The sequence below is a fragment of the Tenrec ecaudatus genome, chromosome 10 (genome assembly GCF_050624435.1).
Source record: "Tenrec ecaudatus isolate mTenEca1 chromosome 10, mTenEca1.hap1, whole genome shotgun sequence".
Lineage (NCBI taxonomy): Eukaryota > Metazoa > Chordata > Mammalia > Afrosoricida > Tenrecidae > Tenrec > Tenrec ecaudatus.
This window is the reverse complement of record NC_134539.1, coordinates 141,566,160-141,589,397: the sequence shown is the minus strand read 5'-3', so window position 1 is coordinate 141,589,397 and position 23,238 is coordinate 141,566,160. Positions and strand designations below refer to the sequence as shown.

The window sequence follows — 23,238 nt, the reverse complement described above, 5'->3', positions numbered from 1 at the left end:
GGGATTACATTAAAGCAATTTCAAATTCTCAAGGAATCCAGACTTTCTGAAACTATTAAGGCCGAGTGAATCCTCCCCAACACCCGCCCCCTCACCTTGAAACTATTGCTCTAATGATCTTTAAACCTTAAATTTAAAATATCCAAAAAAATTTTTTAAAAATATCCCCTGGAATTGTTTTAAAACCAAACAATAATTTAGCGTTATTAGTAAAGTATGTGCACCTCGAGCATGATGGTCTTTTAAATTATAATTTGGGATCAAATTAACAACAGCCACTCTAAAAAATTAGATAGGAGCCCTAGGGCAGTGGTTCTCAACCTGTGGGTCATGACCCCTTTGGGAGTCGAACAACCCTTTCACAGGGGTCGCCTGATTCATAACAGTAGCAAAATGACAGTCATGAAGTAGCAACAAAAATAATTTTATGGTTGGGAGGGTCACCACAACATGAGGAACTATTAAAGGGTCACAGCATTAGGAAGGTTGAGAACAAGGCACTAGGGGATAGTGGATTTGTATTAATGAGGGAGTAGTAACTCAGAAAAAAATGGTGAGAATGTTTGTACAGTTTAAAGAAGGTAATCAATGTCATGAACTGGAGCATGTTTTTGCTGTGTATAGTCTCAACAACAAAAGGGGAAAAATAGTAAAAACAAAACCAAATAGCTTAATCCTTGTAACTTGACCTATATCTTAAAAAGAACAAAAGGTTAGCTATGTAATTAATATAAATCAAACTTTTCCTAATTGCTTTAAGTATTTTATTTAAATTCTATCCAGATAAAGTTTAAAAAGTTCCTCAGTGTCTCACAAAACTGAGCTCTTCAAAAGTCAACAGAGACTCACCATCAACTGGCAGCTCTTGTAGCAGCTCTGTTTGTTCTTTGTCTGTTAGCTCAATCCCCATGCTGTTCAGACTATCCAGGAAATGTTGCACATTAACCTTTTCTCCTTTGAAAAAAAATGGGAATGCTGTCATTCAAAAATTGTGTAGACTAATTATTTCAAATTAAAAAACTAGTAATGTTTAAACAAATTTCTCTCTAGCTTAAGAAAGTGTAAAGGCTTACTAAGATACCTATATACATTAATACAAAGTCAGAGAAAATACATGTGAAGTTTATTTATTTAAAAATCATGAAAAGTTAGAATCCTCTAATCTGTGGACTAGTCAATATAGAAGAAAGCCACTTTTACTGTCTAGCTAATTAAGATATAAAAATCAATTCATTTATACATCTTACCTTTAAAGATTCCCTAAATTATATAATTTGATCTTAATATTGACAATAAAGATATTTTATTTGATTGATTCTGATTTGGGAATTGCTAAATAATATTGAGGTAAATGGTACTATAAAAAATACCAGAGTACTTGAGTTGAGGCCCAATATCCATCTGCAATCTAAATTCTTAACATATAGATGTGACTACATAGTTCTACTCCCCTCTCATTATATATATATTTATTTATTTACATATGTACATACCTATATTTAGTCCTCTATAAATGTCCTTTGCCATCTGGTTCTTTCCTCTATTTCTTTTCACCTCCCTCTTGTCCCACCATTGTGTTCGGCCTTCATTCGGGTTTAGTAATTCCTCACTGCTACATTGTCCTTGATTGAGCCCCACTAGGCATCCTACAACCTTCCTTCCATTGATTTTATTTCACTTGTTGTTCCCTAGTCCCTGGTTTGATCTCCCCCTCTACTTTCTCTGCCCTCTCCTTCTCCTGTATCCCCCAGAACCATTGGTCCCATTCTTTTCATCTCCAAATTGTTTATCCCACCTATCTTATCTAGATACATGGAGTCCGGCTATCAAAAAACATAGCATCTGAGATCTTAAAGGTTTGAAGATAAACAAGCGGCCATCTAGCTCAGAAGCAAAAAAGCCCCACATGGAAGAAGCACACCAGCCTGTGTGATCAGGAAGTGTCAATGGGATCAGGTATCTGGCATCTAAGATCCAGAATAAAACCATACCCAAGGTGAATGGCGGGGGGTGGGGGGAAGCATGGAGTGAAGATCCAATGCCCATCTGTAGACAATTGGACCTTCCCTCACAGAGGGGACATAGAGAAGAGATGAGCCCATCAGGGTGCAGTATAGCACCAATGAAACACACAACTTTCCTCTAGCTTTTTGGTGCTTCCTTCACTCCACTATCATGACTGTAATCCTACCTTACAAATTGGATTAGACCAGAGCATGCACACTGCTACAGATAAGAGCCCGAAACCCAGGGAATAAAGGATAGATAAACCCTCAGGGCCAACAAGGAGAACAGAGTTACCAGGAGGACTAGAGGAGGGTGGGGGGAGAAAGGGGCAATTGATCATAAGGATCAACCTAGAACCTCCTCCCATGGGGACGAATAACGGAAAAGTGGGTGAGGGGAAACGGAGGATGATATAAAATATGGAAAAATAATCTATAACTTACCAAGGATTCATGAGGGAGGGTGGGTGAGGGAGGGAGGGGGAAGAAATGAGAGCTGATATCAGAGGCTCAAGTGAGAAGAGAATGCTTGGAAAATGATGATGGCGGCATATGTGCAAATGTGCTTGCCACATTGGAGGAATGTATGGATTGTGATAAGAGATGAAAGAGCTCCCAATAAAAATATTTTTTTAAAATACCAGAAAGCTCACAGGTGGTTTAAAATTATAAATTATTATTTATAAAGGCAAACGATAGGGTTTTAGAGTTAAGTGTTTTATTTCCAAATCTTGCATAGGAAACTTAAAATATTTCAAATTAAATTTCTGTCAAAAGCCTGGGGTCTTTTTTTTTTTTCCGATATTGGTGATGAGCTTTATTCTGCTTTCAAAGCAGAGCCCAGTACCAGCAACAGCATGCCCTCCTCTGCCTCTTTAAGCCATCACTCTCTGAACTTCTAAGTGGGCCCATTGATGTTTCCGACCTGTCATTCTGTAAAGCTTTCAACCAAAACCACTCTGACAGCACAGCAGAATTCAACGATTCTGACTCTGGCATTTCATTGAACACAAGTCCCAGCATGGCATCACCGGAACACTCAATGGAATCTTCCATCTATACAAATACACCTCTTGGCTTCAGTGATTCCTTTTCTCATGAATTTATAGAACCTTCTGCTACCATATCCACCACTTCCACCAGCAGATCCATAATTACCACCATAAGGACTGCCAGAGCTTCTTCCACCAAAACTAGCCCCCCTTTTCATGGGTCCATAATTTGTTTGCTGTTGTCCACTGTAATTTCCAAAGTCATTATAGTTCCCAACACCATAGTTCCCATCGCCAAAATTTCCTCCTTCATTGTAATCATCATATCCTCCACCTCCACCACCATATCAACCACCTTGGGTTTCCATATCCTGGTGCTCCACTACTATAGCCACCTCTACTACTATAACCAGGACCTCCGCCATAGTTGCCACCATCACCTCCAAATCAATTATAATCACCATCACCTCCTCCATAACTACCTCTGCTGCTAACACCTGCACCACCATAGCCTCCTCTTCCACCAAAGTTCCCACCGCGGCCTAAGTTCCCTTCACCACCTCCAAAGTTTCCTCCACGACCCATAAAGTTGCCAGATCCATCTCCAAGACCTCTCTGTGATCCAGCAGACTGCATCTCTTGTTTTGAAAGAGCATTTTCAGTTAACAATTATGCCCATTAATAGTGTGGTATTTCTGAATAACAATCTTATCAACTGTATTATGATCATCAAAAGTTACAAAAGCAAATCCTCTCTTTTTCCCATTCTGCCTGTCCTCCATGACTTCTGTGGTTTCAATCTTGCCATACTTTTCAAAGTAGTCTCTCAAATTATATTCTTCTGTGGCTTCTTTTATACCACCAACAAAAATTTTCTTCACTGTTCAATGGGCACCAGGCTTTATAGACTCCTCTCTGGAAACAGCTCTCTTTGGTTCCATCAACCTCGTGTGGCCAGGCATCCATTGCTGCATCCAACTCTTCAACACAGGAGTTAGTCACAAAACCAAAGCCCCTGGAACATTTTGTTTGGGGGTCTCTCATCACCACACAATCTGTGAGTGTGCCCCATTTCTCAAAATGTTCTCTTAAACTATCATTTGTAAAAGAAGGACAATGGGCCTCCACTCAAGTACTCCCTCAATGCAAGAATACGTTCCTCTATTAAATTGACATTCTATGATGCTCACCTCCTGGTACAATCACAGAAGACAAATAGGTATATAAGCAAATGTGGCAAAGAAAGCTAATGGTGCCCGGCTATCAAAAGATATAGCGTCTGGGGTCTTAAAGGCTTGAAGGTACACAAGCAGCCATCTAGCTCAGAAACATCAAAGCCCACATGGAAGAAGCACATCAGCCTGTGTGATCATGAGGTGTCAAAGGGATCAGGTATCAGGTGTCATCATAACAAAAATTCATATCATAGTGAATGAGGTGGGGAGTGGAGTGTGGAGACCCAAAGCCCATTTGTAGGCCACTAGACATCCCCTTACAGAAGGGTCTCCAGGAGGAGACGAGCCAGTCAGGGTGCGAGGTAGCAATGATGAAACATACAACTTTCCTCTAGTTCCTAAATGCTTCCACCCCACTATAATGATCCCAATTCTACCTTACAAATATGGCTAGACCAGAGGATGTACAGTGGTAGAGATAGGAACTGGAAACACAGGGAATCCAAGGTGGATGATCCCTTCAGGACCAGTGTTGTGAGTGGTGATACTGGAGCGTAGAGGGAGGGTGGGTTGGAAAGGAGGAACTGATTATAAGGATCTACATAAAACCTCCTCCCTGGGGAACGGACAACAGAAAAGTGGGTGAAGGGAGATGTCAGACAGTGTAAGATATGACAAAATAATAATTTATAAATTATCAAGGGTTCATGACCTAGGGGGGAGTGGGGAGGATGGGGAAAATGAGGAGCTGATGCCAGGGGCTTGGGTGGAGAGCAAATGTTTGAGAATGAGGGCAATGAATGTACAGATGTGCTTTACACAATTGATGTATGGATTGTGATAATAGTTGTATGAGTCCCCAATAAAATGATTTAAAAAAAAACAACAACTATCCTCTGTAGTTTCAAAGCTCAATAAACAGTTTTCACAGCTGCTCAGGTTCCTTTGGATCATGACCCTCCTGCCCCCTGGCAATGACGGCGATGACCGGAGTTGGGCAGGGAGCCCTGGGGTCTTATTTTTATGATAACTTTTCACTCACCTGTGAAAGCCTTTAACCCATCCAACAACTTTCTCACTGTAACTTTCCCGTAGGCTATAAAAAGAAATATAAATAATAAAATAGGAAGAACTAGGACCAGAGATACAGCCAATATGCAGTTTATAACTTTCAGTGACAAACAACAAAAATGTTTTTATAATCAAAAACTACTGTGATTGGTGAATTGTTTGTTGCTGCAACTGTACTAACCCTAGCTGACTGATAAAGCAATTACAATCATAAGTGTAGGCAGGCCTTAACAGCAGCACCTATACTGTGCAGTGATATCTCTGGCTGGACTAAAAACCAAAAGTGCAGATTACATCAACATCAATGGATAACTCTACAAATATATATTCTGTAAATAATACATACCCTGCACAAAAGTAATCAGTAGCAACAACGGCACCAAATGAAATATAAATTAAATGAATAGGTTGAATATAAGCACTGAGACCAAAGAATTTTGCGAGGTTAAAATACCTTATTTTGCTCATTTGAGATAGAATTACTTAGTTATTCATTCACTTCAGAGTCTCCAGCCCATTCAGGGCAGTTGAACTGGAATTCAGCCTTGTATCATGGAGGTTGACCCAATAGAAGGGAATTCTACTGCTTCATGGGAGATAAAGGCCATGCATGCTGCCTGAATTCTTCATTGCTCTTGGCCTGATAGTTGCCAGCTTCTATTAAGACTTCAGGCCAAGGGAGTGGGTGCCAGGACTGTCCTTCTTTCCTTCCTCCCTTCTGTCTTCTTGTCTTGTGCTAATTGACTGGATGAAGTAGGATGAAATAGTGCCAACAACCACTTTAATGGATAAAGCTGTCTGCACTCAGTGACTGGAAAGGACAGGGTAGACGTGCACTGTGGGTTCCGACACCGTCAGTTTTTATGGGAGGAGCTGGTAGGTTCCAATTACTGACCATGCGGTTAGCAGCCCAACCAACACTTAACCTGCTTCGCCACAAGGGCATCTCAGACTAACAACAAATAGTGGTTGGCATTTAAAGCACTCCTCAACTCTAGCATTCTCTCTTCTCCTTGTCATTTTGTGTAAACGTGTCCTCTACCTCTCTTCTATTGTAGTTCGCTCTTTTCTGCCCTCTTATTTGTTTCTCTCTCAACTTGTCCAGATCTGGTAGTGATAGTGAATAAACGTATCCCTGCTTACTGTTCAAATGAGGTCAAGTTACATCTTGAGCCAATAAAAAGGCTAAAAGAACATTCGCCCTTAGTTGCTTTCTAGTTTTTTCATACATTTCTCATTGCCTGCCTAAAACAAATAAATGTTTAATGGGTTCATTTGTACTTATATACAAGGTTTTCCTAAGTAGTTAAAAAATATCTTAAAGGATCACCGTCAATGGGCAGGTTCCTTTTCAGATCAATAATTTCTTCTTCTGTAAGTTTAAATCCCAGGTTTTCCACAATTTGGTCCAGTTTTCTGACATCAAGGATCCCTCCTTCAGAAAACAAGAGGACTATGAGCAAAGCGCATACATCCATAGCTTTCAATTGCTATGTTTATCGTGTTCAGCATGAAGCTCAAAGCTCCAGAGTACAGAGGGGTTACAGTGCTGTGGAAACTAGAATGTCCTTCCTTACTCAGAACTCGACAGCAGACTCACACGCCCATTCCTAGGGGGTTAGTCATAAACTAGCTTATTGCAATGGGAACATTAATTTAACACTTTTTACCAATAAGTAGATTCATTTTTATTTACTTTACCAGATTAGTTATTTCAGCACTTAACTAATTGCTTGAATAATTCTTTCATTTCACTGTTGAAACATAGATCTGGGGACTGGGTTGTACCCTATCAAATAGGAAAAGTTTCCAAAAAGTTAAATGTGAAGATACTTCATTAATTGAGCTTTATAGGGAGATTGGAATGGCATCCATATTTAAAGATTCACATTTTTCATATCTAGAAAATAGTATATGTGCTTCTCAGATTTATCTGGTTTTCAATAGGCTTTTAACTTACGACTAAGAGACTTCAAATCATCCAGTAATCTGTTCTTGTAGATTTTACTACTAGCTGCAAGAAACATAAATCAGGTTACACACAAGGGATATGGAGATTCACCAATTCAGCAACAGTCACAATTTAAGGTAAGGGGAATCTGTAATTTGTTCTAAAAGTTTCCAAATATTTTTTTAAAGGGATGTTACCATTCAACATAGCTCATCCATTCGATTGTTGGAACCTAAGAATATTGTTGCTGGCCATCTACCTTCTGACACTTCAGTACTGTTTTTTTAATTCCTTTGTTAAATATTAACTAAAAATTAATGGCCACTCATGCTCAGTCAAAATCTTTCTGAGAACAAATAAATCAAAATGGCCATTATTGCCAACTATAAACTTTGACTAAAAATAGGGACTTTATCAGAGTGTTCTTCTATCCATGAAAGCTTCCAAAAAGAACCTGGCATTTAAAAATGTTTGAGATTCGCCATGTTAGATTCAATCAGACAAGTATAACTATGGATCCAGTGATTTTAAAAAAACCTCCTGAATTGTAAAATTATCCTCTGGTTACGGACATGCCTACGAGTCAATCACCATGACTGCCTCACTGAGCAGCCCTTCGCTACCTTCAAAAACTCTGAGCTGCTTGGTAGAGACCTTGCTACTGTCCGCTTGGATGCTGCCTGTTTGCAAACAGTTCCTGTTGAATAAACACTCAATGAACTCATTCATCAAACATTTCCTTTTTACAAGTTTCAGTCTGATAATTTCCTGTTTCTGATACTTTATACAATTTCTTCACAATAGACTCAAGGATGACAAATTTCTTAATCTTGAGGTCCAAATTTGTAAATAAACAGCTAAATTCCAACCTTAAAATACATAGTTAATGAATATTTTAAGATGAGAAGGAATCATTCATTTCCTTTAAAAGTAGTTTATATGTAATTTACGTAAGTTTACATAAATGAATAAATTAATTATATGATATACAAGTGTTGTTTTAAAGTCTAATTTTCCTTCATTTTAAAATTTCTCTTCTTCTCCCTCCCATTTCAGTCCATAAGTTCCTAGGTAACTAATGCTACAAGCTAGAATATATCTCTTTATATTAGGAAAGTGTGTGTGTGTGTGTGTGTGTGTGTGTGTGTGTGTGTGTGTGTGAGAGAGAGAGAGAGAGAGAGAGAGAGAGAGAGAAAGAGTATTTGGATTTGGGAAAATTATTTAAGAGTATTTTGGTGGCATCAAAGTGGAATATTATATAAATATTCACAAACATGATTTTTAAATGTATGTTTCTTATTATGATCATTTTGATATTTTAAATACTTACAATTAAATGGTAGATTTTTTATTAGCCTCACAAGTTCCTTATCTGTGAATGTTATCCCCATGTTCTCAAGAACATTTTCCAGATCACTGATATCAACCTCTCCTCCTTCAACATAATTTAAAAGGTGACAGATTAGCATATTGATGGAGATTTAATATCTCTGAAGACAATGAAAGATAACCGATGCTTCTTATTCAGTTTCAGCTATATTATTTTCATGAGCTTCTAGGAAATCACACTAAAACCTGTTCAGCATTACCAATGGTTGCCATAGAAATAGACTTTTTTTTAAAAAAAGAAGAAGAAATAGACTTTCTTCTTTACCCTTAATGCAAGGATAGGCATAGTGATATGGCTTGTATGATGTCTCTTTGGCTACCATCTCTCCCTTAGTCTCCTTTTTACCATCTCTCCCTTAGTCTCTTAATAAGGAATATCTTTATGGAAGTATCATTTGATGTGCCAATTTAAACTTTGATTTTGAAAATTGGGATTAAAGAATATAATTGGCAAATGTGCAAAAAACAACTGAATTTATTACAAGATTATTAAATTGCAATTTTACTGCTAGTATGCAGCTATTATACATTACAAGGGAAAGGGCAGAATAAAAAGACAATGAAGGAATAATGGGTTATATAATAATATAATTTGGTATCCAGGCATTAGACTTCTAATTCACCTGTAGTAGTATCCACTGCTTCCATCAACATAACAAGGCCAACCTTCTCATCAGCTGTTACGAAAAAAATATTGATTAGGATGTGGACAACATTACAAAACGATAAAGGAGATAAGTTAGAAAACATATTCTACTTATATTTTATTTAAGCCAACTCAACGTTGATATGCAATGGGTAACAAGTGTTTCTATGGTAGTTGTAACATTGACTCAAGAAAACTACATTGTCTCTGTTTTAGGTTGTAGATATGTTAGGATAGGCTAATAGGGTTGGTAAGAATCTCTGGCAGCTGTTATTTTGGGGACAAAGTATTCACAGGAAATATGAAATAGGATCCCTGGTAGTATAGTGGTTATGCATTGGGCTGAGATCTGCTGGGTTGGTACTTCAAAGCTTTCAGGAACTCCATAGGAGAAAGAAAGACTGGATAATCTACTCCCATAAACATTTACAGTCTTGGAGACCCACAGTATTGACTCAATGACAAACTGTTTGGTTATTTTTACTAGTAGTTAAAAAACATTTCAGCTACAAACACAGAATAGCTAATTTTACGTATTTTTTTCAATCATGTTTCCAATAAATCTATCAAGTTTGGGTTTGTATCTCTAACTTCTTATCTTTGGGGAAAATAAACCACTAGTTAAAGACATAGAGGTAGAAAAACATGGGAACCGTTCAAAATATCAAATACCAAGTAGATTTGATCAATCCTATCGTGCTCTCTAAATAATTGGCAAGGCATATTCCTGGTGGCCCAGAAGGTTAGGCATTGGGCTGCTAACTGCAAGGTCCAAACCTACCAGTTGCTCTGTGGGGAAATTTAAGGTTGTTTACTTCTGAAAAAATTTACAGAAAGCCTGTGTGGGGTCGCTATGAATTGGGTTGACTAAATGGCACAAAATTATGGGAACCCAAAATGTCAGCTTGTCGAACTGTGGTGATTTGCATGTTGCTGTGAAGATGGAAGCGAGGCCACCAGTATTTCAAATATCAGCAGAGTCACCCATGATGGACAGGTTTCCATAGAATTTCCAGATTTAGACTGAGAGAAAAGAATCGGTGGTCTATTTCTGAGGGATTAGCCACTCAAAATTTCAGGATTAGTAGCAGAACATTATCTGATACAAAAGATGATCCCTTCAGGTTGGAAGGTACTCAAAATATTCCTGAGAAAGAGCTGCCTCGTCAAAGTAGAGTTGATCTTAATGCCATGGCTGGAGTAAAACTTTCAGAATCTTCATTTACTAATGGGTCATGAGCTCACAATCAGAAGAAACAGCAGCAAACCCCCATTAATAATCAGAAAGTAGAATGTACGAAGTTTGAATCTAGGAAAATAAGAAGTCCTCAAAAATGAATTGTAATGCATAAAAATTGATATCATAGGCACTAGGTGAACTGAACTGGACTGGTATTGGCCAGGATAAACAAATGAAAGACAAAAGGCATCACAGTAACCATCTTCAGGATAATTTCAAAATTTTTATATGGTAGGTTAATATATAATATAGAGACAGTTCAGTTAATACAACTAGTATGCAAATTTTCACACCAATTACTAAAGCCAATGATAAAAAAGTAGACAAACAAAAAAGACAACATATGTTTACAAGCTTATTCAGCCTGAAATTGATCAAACATTTAACCAAGATACATTGATTATTACTGGTGATTAGAATATGAAAGATGGATATAAAGAAGGATCATTAGTTGGAAATTATGGCTTTGGTGATAGAAACAAAGCTGGAGATCACATGATAGATGTAGAACAATGCTTTTTTAAATATAAATTGATACTATAAATTGACCTCACCACATGGAAACCACAGGAATCAAATTGACTACATCTGTGGGAAGAAGTGATGAAAAAAATCCATCATCAGCCAGAACAAGGCTGGGGTTGACTGTGGTACAAATCATCAATTGCTCATATACAAGTTTAGGTTAAAGCTGAATAACATTAAAACAAATCCATAAGACCTAAACTATGACTTTGAATATATTCAACCAGAATTTAGAGACCATCTCAAGAACGGATTTGATGCATTGAAAATTAGTGCCAGAAGACCCGACAAGCTATGGAATGGCATCAAGAACGTCATACATGAAGAAAACAAAAGGACGTGAAACATACAGGAGAAAAAGCAGCCATCATGAGAGTCTCTGAAACGTGCCTTTGAAAGTGTAAGAAATGATGAGTAAAGAGCTGAATGGAAAATTTAAAGGGCAGCTCAAGAAGACAAAGGAAAGCAGTAATATGAAATGTTCCAACACCTGGAATTAGGAAACCAAAAGGAAGAAAACATTCAGCATGTTTCAAGAACAAACTGAAGAAAAAATCTAAGCCTCAGACAATATTGAAGGATTCTATGGTCTAAATATGACATGATGCAAGAAGCATCTTCAAAGGAAGATGGAAAGAATGCAAGGGCTCACTGTGCCAAAAATAAGTGAACAACAGTCTCACATTTTAAGAGGTAGCATATGATGCAGAACCGAGGTATTGAAGGAAAAACCCAAGTTGCACTGAAGGATTTAGTGGAAAACAAGGTTCCAGGAATTGATGGACTACCAATCGAAATGTTTTAAAAAACTGATGTAGGTAGCACTGTAAGCACACACTAGTCTATGCCAAGAAATTTGGAAGACAACTACTTGGCCAATCAATTGGAAGAGATCTATATATTTGCCTATTTAAAAAAAAGGTAACCTAGCACAATGTAGAAATTATTGAACAGTATCATTATTAGCACATGCAAGTAAAATTACCTCAAAGATAATTTAAAAATGGTTGCAGTAGTACATCAACAAGGAGCTGTCAGAAATTCAAGCCAGATGCAGAAGAGGACATGCTACAGGAGAATATTATTGCTGCCAGTAGATGGAACTTTTTCATCAAAGAGATAATAACTGAAAATAGAAGACTAGATAATCGTTCTCTGGGAGTTATATAAAAGTGAAATGTGTAATGGATATTTCAGAATAGTATGGAAGCCCTGGTGGCATATGGGTTATGCACTGGACTGCTAACCTCAAGGTAAGCAGTTCTAAACCACCAGTTACTCCTCAGGGGGAAGATGAGACTTTACAAAATATTTACAATCTTGGAAACCCACCTACTCTGTCCTATAGTCAATACAAGTTGGAATCACCTTGATGGCAGTGAATTTTTGGTTTGGTTATTGTTGAGGCATAAGTATCTAGTAAGGGTATTAGCAATATGGAACTTCCACCATTGTTTATTCCATTTCCCGAAACTTTCATTCTGCTCCATGTCCATTTCAAAGGAGCTTTGATGGCCCTATTGGGTAAGCATTGAACCACTAACCACAAGGTTGGAGGCTAAAATTGATGAGGTCTGAGGCAGAGAAATGAGACTACCTACTCCTGTCTTGATTTACAGTCTCAGAAGGCCTACACGGGGTCTCTACAAGTCAGAATCCACTGGATGGAAATGGGCTTGGGTATTTGAGTGTTCATTTCATAATTTAAGGATGGTGTCTATTTTTTAGCAATGATAAAACCACAGAAGACATGACTATTGATTTCTGGAAGAAAATAAAAAAGAAACGCTCTATTATTACAACTGAGCTATCATTTCATTTTGGCAAAGTTCCCCAGCATTCCTAGTTTTCTCCCAGGATGGAGAGTTGTACATTGTAATGGTTGCCCAGTCAGAATCCTTTTCCTGGCTTCCCCTACCCCTTGCTGGAAAGCAACACAATGAATTCTCAAAAAAGGAATTGTAGTAGTAACAATAGACCTCCTACCTTATACTCTCCTTTCTATATCATCAGTTAGATATAAGTAATTGAAATGCTAAAGGAACCCAAGATGAAAAAAACATGTATCTTTATCTTATTCAAGAAGTGTGACTACTCACCAACCAACATACTTGATTGTAGTCACTTTATGTTTTAAATTTCTTTTTTAAAAGAAGCTTATATCATCTTAACTACTACTTAACTCCATTTAAACAAAATTATTGGTATCCTCTAATACAAGTCTAACAATACAATGGGGTACCCCCCCCAATGGAACTTTTTTCAAAAGCTATGTATTTAATTTTACAAAACAATCTTATCATTTTCCAAGTATTCTCCATTACACTTAATACATTTGTCAAATCTGTGATTCCTTTCTTGGAAACATTTTTCAAACTCATCTGTTAGGATTGCTAACAATGCCTCTCATTTTTTTCATCACCTTTTCTACATCATCAGGTCACTGTTCTCATATGTTCTTCTTCATACATGGAAACAAAAAGAAGTTGCACGGAGTGAGGTCAGGTGAGTCAGGTGAAAAAAGAGAGGCATGCTATTTTTTTGCCCAAAACTGGCACACTGAGATGGCTGCTTGAGTAGGCGCATTGTCTTGGTGTCAAAACCAGTCCCCTGTATGCCACAAATCAGGCCTTTTTTTGTTACATATTGTTACATAATCTTTTCAGAACCTTTAAATAAAAAGCTTGGTTAACAGTTTGACCTGGTGGAATGAACTCCAAAATGTACTATGAGTCAACATTTTCATCCATTCAGGAAGTTGACTGATGTCCAGAACAAAGTTTGTCATCAATCAACATTTCACCTTTTTTCCCCCCTCTTCTCACTTTGATTGGGTGCTCTCACATCTCTTATCATAATCCATACATTCATCTAGTGTGTCAAGCACATTTGCATATATGGCATCACCATCTTTTTCAAAGCATTCTCTTCCACTTGAGCCCCTGATATCAGCTCCCCATTTCTTCCCCCTCCATCCCTGATGAACCCTTGATAAGTTAGAATATTATTTTCATGGCAGTTCACCTTTTTTGAAACATGAAAACCACGTGTACACTTGAGTTTTTCCCATAGCGCTGTCCTGTAAGCTGTGTTCAATATCACAACAGTTTCTGAGGCATTTTTCCAAAGCAAAATACCAAATTTCACAGCTGCACAGTTTTAAATTGAACATCACACACACACACACACACACACACACACACACACACACAAGAGGTTTGAGTGAAACTGCTTTTATGAAAAAATTCACTTCCCAGGTGATGACATTGAGTGAGCTAACTCAGAGTGGGTTGCTTGATGCTTGCCCAGCAGGAAAAATGCTTATGACGCAAGTGCTGCTCCACCCAGCACAATTCCGGTTCTGGGCGGTACCCCTAGTATGAATCCCTTTGTAAGACCATAGCATCAACAAGGCTCACCTTTAAGTGGCAGGTTTTCTGTCAGACTATCTCGCTCTTTTTCTGTGAGTTTGACCTCCAGGTTTTTCAGAACAGTGTCTAGATTGTTGACGCTAACCATTCCTCCTTAAGAGCGAAGCAGAGAATAACCATGAAGGGAAAAAAAACCCATTATTTCAAAATAGTTATACATTCAGACATAAATATTATCTTAGATGCATTTTATTATGATAAAAATGTAGTTGCATCACTTATTTGTACGCATGAATAGCATACAAGGTTGACTCGGCAAATCACCTACAATAATGTTGAATTAGAGAAAAATGTTTTTTCAATCGAAGTATCACTTAGAGGACTGTGATTGTGTGTCTAAGATTACTATATGCAGTATTGAGCAATAATAAACTGTCATAACAGAGGGCCAAAATATAGATAGGTAGATAGGTCCCCATGGGGCATAAAGGAGACAGATGAAAAGAATTTTATGCAGGACTGTCCCCAAAACATAATCAAAGGAACATAGAATGATAATTCACACATCGTACTAATGTTCCATTTTATTTCTACATGTAAAAAAATTAAATATTAAATTTAAATCTTAAATATTAAAAAATAGTTCTAATAATAGCTATTATAATTATATCTAATAGTAGCTCAGCATGCTCTGAATAACACATGTTGCTGACTAAAAAGTGAGGAAAGAGACGTTGGTGGCACAATGGTTAGGCCCTCAAAAGGCCATACAAAAGGACAACCATTGGGACCCCCAGCTGCTCAGTGGGAGAGAGACGAGGCAGTTCATTTCTATAAAGATTTTCAGTGATGGAAACCCTATGGGGCAGTTCTATTTGAGTCAGAGTTAATTAATAAGTTTGGAAAACCAAGAGACAATCTGCCACCTATGGGTGATTCCTTTCAAAAACTACATCTTAAGCTGTAAACTTGTATTCTTTCTTCTTCCCTCTCTAATTGTTTCTCTTCTATTGTTCGAAGGGATTACGGGAGGAGAAAGAAGCAGACAGCTTAGTCTGAGCCTATTTATCACCCTACATTAAAAATAAATAATGGGTCATCAGAAAAGAACATTCAGAAAATAAAGAGCCTTGAAATAAAATAATTCATACAGTTTGGGGAAAATTCATAGAATACTGGTTAATGTACTCTATATCACTTGCTGTATATAAGAAGATTTCAATGTATCCTATAGGTTGCCTGTTAGAAATAGTGATTCTTTACAAAGATTGTTGTTGTAAGGTGCCATTGAGTTAGTTCTGACCCACAGCAATCCTATGCACAACAGATACGACACTGCCCGGTCCTGCGCCATCCTCACAATTATTCCCATGCCTGAGCCCACTGTTGCAGCCACTGTGTCCGTCCATCTCCTGAGGGCCTTCCTCTCTTTCGCTGCCCCTCCCCTTTACCAGGCATGACATCCTTCTCCAGGGTCTAGTCTCTCATAACAACATGCCCAAAGTAAGAAAGATGAAGTCTTGCCGTCCTTTCCTCTAAGGAGCACTCTGGCAGTACTTCTTCCAAACAGATTTGTTTGTCCTTTTGGTACTTTCAATATACTTCACCAGTGTCACAATTCAAATGCAACAATTCTTCTTAGGTCTTCTTTATTCAATATCCAGCTTTCATATGCATATGAAAAAACAAACAAACCTCTGAATGCTATTGAGTCAATGTCAACTCATAGCAACCCTATAAGACAAGGCAGAACTGCCTCTCTGGGTTAACCAGACTGTAACTATTTCTCTCTCACTGCCATTGAGTCAAAGCTGACTTAGTGTGACCCCCCCAATTTGTTTATGAAACTGTAACTCTTTTTGGGAGTTACACCACCAAAGTTTTATGGGAGTAAAAAGTCTTGTTTTTCTCCCGAAGAAAGACTGGTGGTTTCAAAGTGCTGAGCTTGTACTTAGCAGTCCAACATATTGAAAACACGATGTCTTGGGTCAGGTGCACCTTACCCTCAAAGTAACATCCTTTTCTTCTCCATACCCTAAAGCAGTGCTTCTTGACCTTCCTACAGTTCCTCATGTTGTGGTCCCCCAACCATAAAATTATTTTCGTTGGTACTTCGTAACTGTAATTTTGCTACTGGTATGAATCGGGTGACCCCTGTGAAAGAGTCATTCGACCGCCCCCCCCAAGGGGTCATGACCCACAGGTTGAGAATCGCTGCTCTAAAGAGGTGTTATGCAGCAGATTTACCTACTACACTTCATGTTTTGAATCTCTGCTGCCTCCATGAGTATCGATGGTGGATCCAAGCAATACAAAATCCTTGACGACTTACCTTTTCTCTATTCATCAAGATGTCCCTATCGGTCCAGTTATGAAAAATTTGGTTTTCTTTACATTGATTCATAATCCACACTGAAGGCTGTAATCCTTGCTCTTCATCAGCCCTAAATCCTCACTTTCAGTAAGCGAGATTATGTCATTAGAATATTGCAGATTATTAATAAGCCTTCCTTCAATCTTGATGCCACATTCTTCATCATATAATCCAGTTCATTTGGTGATTTCCTCAGCACATTATTGAATAAGTATGATGGGAGGATACAACCCTGTAGCACAACCTTTCTCTATTTTAAATCATACATTATTGCCTTGTTCCATTTGCTCACCTGCCTCTTGATCCATGTACAAGTTCTGTATGAGCACAATGACGCGTTCTGGGATTCCCATTTGTCTCACGATTATCCATAGTGTATTATAATCCACGTAGTCGAATGACAAGGCATAGTCAGTAAGGCACAAGTAAACATCTTTCTGGTATTTTTTGCTTTGAATCAAGACCCATCTGACATCAACAGTGATCTCCCTGCTGCACGTCCTCTTCTGAATCTGGCCTGAACTTCTGGCAGCTCCCTGTCAATAAACTGCTGCAAGCATCATTTGAGGATCTTCAGCAAAACTTTACTTGCATGTGACAGAAGGGATATTGTTCTAAAGTTTGAGCGTTCTGTTGATTCACCTTTCTTTGGAATAAGCACAAATATGGACCTTTTCCAGTCAGTTGGTCAGCTGGCCAAATAACTATTCCAAATTTACTAGCATAGACAAGAGCGTGCTTCCAGAGTTTCTTCAGCTTGTTGAAACATTTGATTTGGTATTCCAGCAATTCCTGGAGTCTTGTTTTTGGCAAATGCTTTCAGTGCATCTTAGACTCCTTCCTTCAGCAACATTAGCTCTAGCTCATATGTTACCTCTGAAATGGTGGAATGTCCACTACACATATATGGGTGATTCCAGTAAATAGCTGTGTAATAAATGTGTGTCTAAATATTGGAATATTGACACAAGCCAAGTCTAATAATATAATGTACATGTTGATTATTTTTAGATTTTTATGCTAACTTGATGCGTTACATACCATTGATAGACATCAAGCCTTCCAATAATCTTTTCAGAAAAACTTTTCCATCACCTATGAGAAAAAGCACAGTTTATTATCATGAGAAAAAGAATGTAGACAGGCATAAAGTCATTGAACAGCTGGGTGAAAAGTTTCTTATGCTTTCCTAGGAAAACCTGGCCAGCCTTCCCATGAAATAAAAACCATCGAAGGAAAAAGAGGCTTGTCTAAGTGAGAAAAACAAAGAAACCTCTGCAGTGTTTGGGGACTGAGAAAACTGCAAGGAAGACTCTACTGTTCAGAGACAACCACTACTCCTTGGTGTCCCTTCACCTCTGACTTCTCTGCCTTCCTCTTACTTTTCTCTCAGTAGTTCCCACCTTCTGCCTTCATGGCATTTAGACCTCTCAGCTATCTGAAAAGGTAAGATTACTTCATCTGCATCAGCTCTGATGGCAACATTCAAGGTTGAAGAGCTTGGTGATCTTCAGTCACATCTTTCTGACAGTGACTGTGTCTTCCCTGGCCATTTCAGCACTTCATAGAAGAAATAATTGAAGCAACAACATCTGAGAATTGCTTGCAACAACTTAAAGAGCAAGCTCCCTGGGAGGCCCCAGAGGCATATAGGACTTACCATCTATTGGCAGTGTTTCTAGCAGTGTCGCAAGCTCTCCTTCTGTGAGTTCAATCCCCATGTCTCCCAGCACATTCAGCAGATCATTGACATCAACCTTTTTCCCTTTAAAAAAGATAGAAATGTCAGTGCTTGGCAGTTGTTGGAACAAAGTAATAATTCCAAATAATAAAATTTTCATGGTCTGCTATATCATCTGCAGCAGTGAACAGGGAGAACATGACACTTCGCAGAAATATAGGGAAACCACGCACAGATCTTTGTTCCTCAATTCCATAAACAAGAGACTCTGTTGGTGATGAATGTGATACAACACAGAAAATTTTGTTTTGAAGACTGGCCAGGAGATTAGAGTAATATAGTTGGGACATGAGTGTTAAATTGTGCATTTATTTTCCTTCATATTAGTGGTGCTAATATTTTAGCACTGTTAAACTTTAGCTTGCTATTTACTATGCTTATTAAAATGTGATAATATCTGGATATTGGTGAAATAAATCCTATTATTAATTTATTTAAAATATTTCCACACCTTTCATATAGAATTTTAATTGCATATTTTGTGTTTGAATATTTCAAATTTAATTATGTAAGGTAAAGTCCAGCATAAGACTTTAAAAGGAAGTATTTGATGATAAAGTAATAAAATAACAATGTAACAGATTAGGTAAATTGACAATTTTTAACTTAATATGATTTTATAATACATGTCCACTCACCAGTAAATGTTTGCATCACATCTAACAAAAATTTCGATTTAACTTTTCTATTATCTGTTAAGAAAAACATAAATCAAATACATATTTTACAATGACACGCATGACAAATATGAAATGAAAAACAAGCGAAATTTATGTTCTCAAAAATGCTCCCTGCTCTCACCCTGTCCCATTAGAACGTTTAGATTGTAATTGCTACTGTTTTGATTCATATGGAACTCTGGGAGCACCGTGGCTAAGAGCTCCAATGCTAACCAAAAGGTCGGCAGTGTGAACCACCAGACACGGTAGGAAAAGATATGTCAATGAAGTGACAGGTTTGCTTTGTCTAGGGGTGCTGTGCGTTGGAATAGAATCAACAGCAGTGCTGATTTTTGTTTTTAATTCATTGTGATATAGGAAATGATGCCTCTGGAAGTTAATGCTAAGAAACAAAATTGTCACCTTTTCTATGGGGCCTGCCTTATGCAATGCTATGCCTTAGAACACTCTCCACTCTTTACCTTGAGCACTGGGATCAGGATTTACAATTACTCTATGCAATTACTGGTGCAGTGGTTAGACACTGGGCTGCAAATTGCAAGGTCGGGTTCAAACCCACTAGCTGCACTGTGGGGAAAAAAAGAGGCTTTTTTCCTAATGGCAGTAGGCTAAGACATACCAATGTTTCTACTTGGATTTTTAAAAAAATAATCTTATGTAATGAGATCAGAATAGTTCCTGATATTTTCCTACATTCTTATGCCTTTGTTCTATATAATAAAATTAATCACTACTCCAGTAATTAGCTAGAGGTCATTTAAAAAGTAAAAAAAATCTATATAAATGTTTTAAAAGTTATCAAAATGACATAATATAACAAAAGTAGCGTTAACTCTGAAAATGGGGTATACTAGAATTTTTTATTTATTTTCCCTTATTGAATGGAACACAACTAAAACTTTTTGTGTGCAAAATACATTCTTCATTTTTACCCTGTTGCAAACAACTGTTTAAATATAAGTTTCAAGCTATTGAGAAATTCTTTTACTTCTAACCCATGACATTATTTTCTACAGTTACTAATAGTTTTAGGTGGTTTCACTGAGCATGTGTAACTAGATGAATTGCTAGGAAAAAAGTATCAATTGTCTACATTGTCATTAAATCTAGGGTGAAAGAGATTTTTCTCATTTTCATCTGAATCTAACATAATAGAGCAGGATATTATTAATATTTAAAGAGATTATTTACATATATTTATATAACATTCGATTAAATTTTAGATTGCTTGTACCACAACTCAATTTTAGAACTACTTTGTCCTTCAACTGGAAACTTCATATCCATTAGCTTGCAGTCATGACTCCTTTGTCTCATCTACTGCCCTAGCCGGTCACTAATCTATTCCTTTAATAGATGTACTCAATCTGGCCTCTCAGAGAAATGGAATCATGCAATATGTGGCCTTTGTGACTGGCTTCTCTCCATTAGCATGTTCTCATTGGCACACTGCATTTCAGTCCTAATTCAGCTTGACCCACATTTCAGAGTTTGTTTCTAGTTTATCAACGGGGGTTTAAGCCATTGGTTCATGGAGTCTGGCCTGGGAATTGGGATGTTATGTAGCTTTATAAGTAGGGGACCATCCCACACATCCTGGCGTGGATACTAGAAGGCCCTAGACTCTGAGAAAGTGGGTGAACACTGTCACACATGCCTATGGAATGCACTCCTCATGGGGATCATGTCTCATCTTGACATTGCTATTGCTCTTCCTATAGTTTCCCCTGTAACCTCCCTCCACCTGTGTTTCATGCTACTTTGCCCCCAAGTGTTTGTTTTTCCCCGTCACGTTTTTTGCCTTTAAAATGTTTTTTTTTAATTACTGGGGGCTCTTACAGCTTTTATCACAATCCATACATATTACCCAATGTGTCAAACACATCGGTACATATGTTGTCATCTTTTTCAAAACATTTTCTTTCTACTTGAGCCCCTGGCATCAGCTCCTCATTTTTCACCTTTCTTCCCCCACCCTCCCCTTGATAATTTTTTTTTCATGACTTATACCGACCGCTGTCTCATTTCACCCACTTTTCAACTGGTACTACCACCGTTTCAACACTCTGTTGGGTACAAAACTAAAGGAGGTGCTAATGGATATTATTAATATGGACAAGCGAGGATATAACCTTACTTTTGCTCTGCATTCATTGTTAGATTTTTGTAAAAGGCCCCTGTGTGCAAATGAAACTTTCAGAGGAGATTCCACAGAAGCTCACAGTCTCAGGTTGTCCTGAGCAGCTCACAGGTTTAAATGCTCACCGTCCACAGGCAGGTTCTTTTTCAAATCTTTATTTTCTACTTCGTCGAGTTTCAGTCCCATGTTTTCCAAAACAGTGTCCAGTTTGGTGACATCAACAACACCCACTTGAGGAAAAGAAAATAATCTCAGCAAAACTGAACAACTGTAAGATATGACAACAGCTATGAACAAACAACTGTGCCTGGTGGATGTCATTCTCACCTTAAGAATAAGGTCCAGTGTGGTATGTTGTGCAGAAACGATTAGATCTATGATTAGAATTAAAATTCCTTCCCAGTTTGGGGGAACAGTCAATATAATCCTAGGCCATTTTCAAAAACAGAAAATTAAAGTCTTATATTGATGCCGAAAGTAACGTTGTTCTTTTGTGTGTTTGTTTCTTGAATGAACTGATGGCTGTCTTTCCTCTGAGGAAATCTAGGTAATGTCTTCTCATTATTCCTTCACTTTTTTTTTTTTTGACTAGTCAAGTGCAGTAGTGAGGGGGGGTAGACAAATTCCTGCACTTTTTAGGGTATAAACTATTACAGAGATACAAAACTGCTATGATCTCTGTTTACTCAAATTTCAGGAATAAATGTTGTAGATTCGTGGATAAGGCTCTGGAATCTCTCTTTATTCCTAGTTGTCTCTCACTTTCCCCGGAGAAGTTGGTCTCAACTATGGTATAGATAGTGCCCAGGCATGTTTTTATGCATATATGAAATGATTTTATATAATTTAAAAGTTTATATAAATAAAAATATCACAATGTGAGTTTCTTTTTCCCATTTACATTTTAACTCAGTTTTTTCTTAAGATTTATCCAGGTCAAAACATGCTTCATTCAATTCATTCATGTGTCATTCCTTTGAATTATTGTTAACTCTTCCATTATTGTGTTAAGTCACCATGAATTTATCCAGCCTGGGCTCTAAGTAGGAACCAATTCATGACCCTGAACACATAAATGAACATTCAGGTTATTTCTAATTATTTGCCATTAAACACAGCATTAAAAGGTGCATTATGATTTATGCGTGGTTGTGGTCAAGAGCGTCCCTGCTATACACTTGGCAGCAGAATTATTAAAGTAGAATATGCACATTTTCAACGTCTTGAGATTTTGCCTAATTGTCTCTGCAAGTTTTGAGCCAATTTCTTTTCCTACCAGCAGTGCCTGAGAATTTCTATTTTAACATATCCTTTCCATCACTGCATATTGTTTGAGTTTTACCATTTTTGTGAATGTTGTATGAGTGATGTGGTCACTTATTTATGAAGGCATATGCTTAGAAAGATCTTAGAGACCTGAATTCACTCACATTTGGCTGAACAAGAAAGCAGAAAACCAGGCTATTTACTGTCAGAGGGTTAAAGGCACACCCTGACCTACATGAAGATCCCTCAGCAAACCCAGAACATATATCAGCACAGGAATGAAATAAAATATCTGGCAAGTCAGCTGACCACCAAACTTACTGAGCAGACACTTTGGAACAATCATAGCCATTGGAAAGGCTGCTGAGTACAATGCTGCTCTAACTATACGGGCTCTCCCATGAGTTAGATCAGCTTGATGGCAACTGGCTTGGATTTTTCCATATGCTCAATTATGTGCCTAGAAAGGATATTCACTCTGTAGTTACTGAGTACAGGATTTATGTTAAGTACATTAGTTCAAGATTTTAAACCATACTGTTTAAATCTTTGTCGACTTTAATAACCTATGACTGGTTGTCTTATTAATTACTGAGAAAGTTACATTAAAATCACTGCCTAATATTATGTTTATCTCTTTTCCTTGCACTTGAGTAATTTTCATGTTGTTA

The 23,238-nt window shown here is 37.6% G+C and overlaps 2 long non-coding RNA genes and 1 pseudogene across 2 annotated transcripts; all 3 read right to left on the bottom strand.

Moving 5' to 3' along the window:
- Positions 1-855: 855 nt before the first annotated feature.
- Positions 856-6,669, bottom strand: LOC142458373 (uncharacterized). Its single transcript, XR_012786414.1, has 3 exons — positions 6,575-6,669; positions 5,216-5,269; positions 856-954 (listed from the first exon to the last, which is right to left on the bottom strand). It is a non-coding gene; the product is annotated as an uncharacterized LOC142458373 (long non-coding RNA).
- Positions 3,046-5,127, bottom strand: LOC142460238 (heterogeneous nuclear ribonucleoproteins A1 homolog pseudogene; annotated as a pseudogene).
- A 2,456-nt stretch (positions 6,670-9,125) lies between the features above and the next one.
- Positions 9,126-17,836, bottom strand: LOC142458804 (uncharacterized). Its single transcript, XR_012786421.1, has 3 exons — positions 17,782-17,836; positions 14,415-14,519; positions 9,126-9,261 (listed from the first exon to the last, which is right to left on the bottom strand). It is a non-coding gene; the product is annotated as an uncharacterized LOC142458804 (long non-coding RNA).
- Between the last annotated feature and the right edge of the window lie 5,402 nt (positions 17,837-23,238).